Raw genomic sequence first — 2,756 nt, 5'->3', positions numbered from 1 at the left:
CTTGGATGTTTATTTTTATATGTACAGCAAGAAGAAATCACTCTCCTAAACATATATGCACCGAATGAGGGACCAGCAAAATATTTAACACAATTGTTGACAAATCTGAAAAATAATATCAATAACAACACAATAATTGTTGTAGACCTCAACACGGCATTGTCAACACTTGATAGGTCAATCACACTAAAACCCAAAAAGAATATACTAGATCTGAAAAGATAAATGGAAGAAAGAGGCCTAGTAGATGTATATATAACACTCCATCCCCAGAAACCTGGATACGCATTCTTCTCTAAAGTACATGGGACATTCTGCAGGATAGACTACATGCTAGCACATAAGACATACCTCCATAATATCAAGAGGATAGAAATTTTTCAGGCTACCTTAGCTGACCAGAAGGCCCTGAAATTATATGTGAATTACAAAGGGACACAGAAGAAAAACTTTAATACCTTTAATAGTTAAAACTTTAATACCTTTAATAGTTAAAAACTTTAATAGTTAAAGAGCCTAATAACCTAAAAACCTAATAAGCCTAATAAATTAATAACCAGTGGGTTCAAGAGGAAATCAAAACTTTTCTGGAAACAAATGACAATAGAGACACAAACAATCAGAATTTATGGGACGCAGAAAAAGCAATACTGAGAGGAAAATGTGTAGCTTTGCAAGCACACATCAGGAAGAGGGGGCATACCTAAATAGCTTAATGACGCAGCTCATAGAATTAGAAAGTGCTCAACAAAAGGAACCAAAAATAGGGAGACAGAAGGAAATAACAAAGCTGAGAGCAGAAATCAACGAAGTGGAAACCCAAAATCAATCTGAAAGATCAACAAAAGCAGAAGTTAGTTCTTCGAAAAAATAAACTAGATTGATAGACCATTAGCAAAAATAGCAAAGAAAGAGAGAGAGAGAAACTTGGTAACTTGTATTAGAAATGAAAAAGGGAGATCACTACTGATATTGCAGAGATTCAAAGGGTAATCAGAAACTACTTTGAGAAACTTTATGCCACTAAAAATAAGAACCTGGAAGAAATGGATAAGTTTTTGGACTCTTATAACCTTCCATGGTTGAATAAAAAGGATGTAGCATATTTAAACACCCTCATCGCTACTGATGAAATTAAAACAGTAATCAAATGTCTGCCCCAAAACAAAAGCCCAGGCCCAGATGGATTCACTAATGAATTCTTTCAAACTTTCCAAGAGGAACTACTACCAATCCTGGGAATACTCTTTCATGAAATTGAAAATTTGGGAATACTTCCAAGTAGCTTTTATGAAGCCAACATAACCTCGATCCCCAAACCAGACAGAGATGCTGTCAGAAAAGAAAATTACAGACCAATATCCTTGATGAACACAGGTGCAAAGATCCTCAACAAAATCCTGGCAAATAGGATTCAAGACCTCATCAAGAAGATCATTCATTATGATCAAGTAGATTTCATCCCAGGAATGCAAGGATGGTTTAACATCCATAAATCTATCAACATCATACACAACATCAACAACAAGAAAAATAGAAATCACATGATCATATTAATAGACGCAGAGAAAGCATTTGATAAGGTCCAACATCCATTCTTGATCAAAACTCTCAGCAAGATGGGAATGGAAGGAACCTTTCTCAATAAGTTAAGGCCATCTACCACAAGCCAGTGGCAAATATTGTCCTCAGTGGAGAAAAACTAAAAACCTTCATCTAAATTCTGGCACAAGACAAGGCTGTCCTCTCTCACCACTCCTATTCAACATAGCACTGGAATACTTGCTATAGTGATTAGGCAAGAAAAAGATATCAAGGGAATCCAGATAGGAAAGGAGAAGTCAAGCTCTCACTGTTTGCAGATGACATGATACTCTACTTAGAAAACCCTAAAGACTCTACCAAAAGCTTCTAGAAACAATAGGCTCATATAGCAATGTGGCAGGTTACAAAATTAACATACAAAAATCAATGGCCTTTCTATACACCAATAGGAAAGAAATGGACATTAAGAAAACAACCCCATTCACAATAGTGCCACACAAACTCAATTATCTTGGAATCATCTTTCCATAATTTCTTTGAGTTCCTTAAATATCCTCTTTTTTTGTTTTGTTTTGTTTTTTGGGCCACACCCATTTGATGCTCAGAGGTTACTCCTGGCTAAGCGCTCAGAAATTGCCCTTGGCTTGGAGGGACCATATGGGATGCCGGGGGTGGGGGGGTGGGGGGGATTGAACCGCAGTCCTTCCTTGGCTAGCGCTTGCAAGGCAGACACCTTACCTCTAGCACCACCTCACTGGCCCCCTTAAATATCCTCTTTCTCAGAAAGGCTATGTAGGTGGCTGGTAGTTCTTTTTTTATATATATAATTTTTTTTATTTTTAATTATGAGAACAAAGATGCAAAGAAAGAGGACATGGTAAAGTTACAGTGGAAGGACAATCACCCATAACATAATTCTCAGAAGTCCCCTTGCTGATATCTTAACTTTGAAATTTCAGCCAAAGAACCAAAGAACATTAAGATATATAAGACAGAATCCATGTACAATTACTTTGTCCCTCAAGTCCCTCAAGTCCCCAGATTGTAACACATTATAATATTTCTTAACAGCATACCAGGCAATCTAAAGCCATAAAACTTACATAACTCCTTAAACATTACAGGCATAGTATTTTTTTACATTTCCATATACATGCATATTAGCTTAAGTTAACCTCAATTTTTAAGTGGGTTCTTTTTAAAGATTAGAG

Source organism: Suncus etruscus, chromosome 4 (assembly GCF_024139225.1).
Source record: "Suncus etruscus isolate mSunEtr1 chromosome 4, mSunEtr1.pri.cur, whole genome shotgun sequence".
Classification (NCBI taxonomy): Eukaryota; Metazoa; Chordata; class Mammalia; order Eulipotyphla; family Soricidae; genus Suncus; species Suncus etruscus.
Note: the sequence above shows the minus strand (reverse complement) of the source record.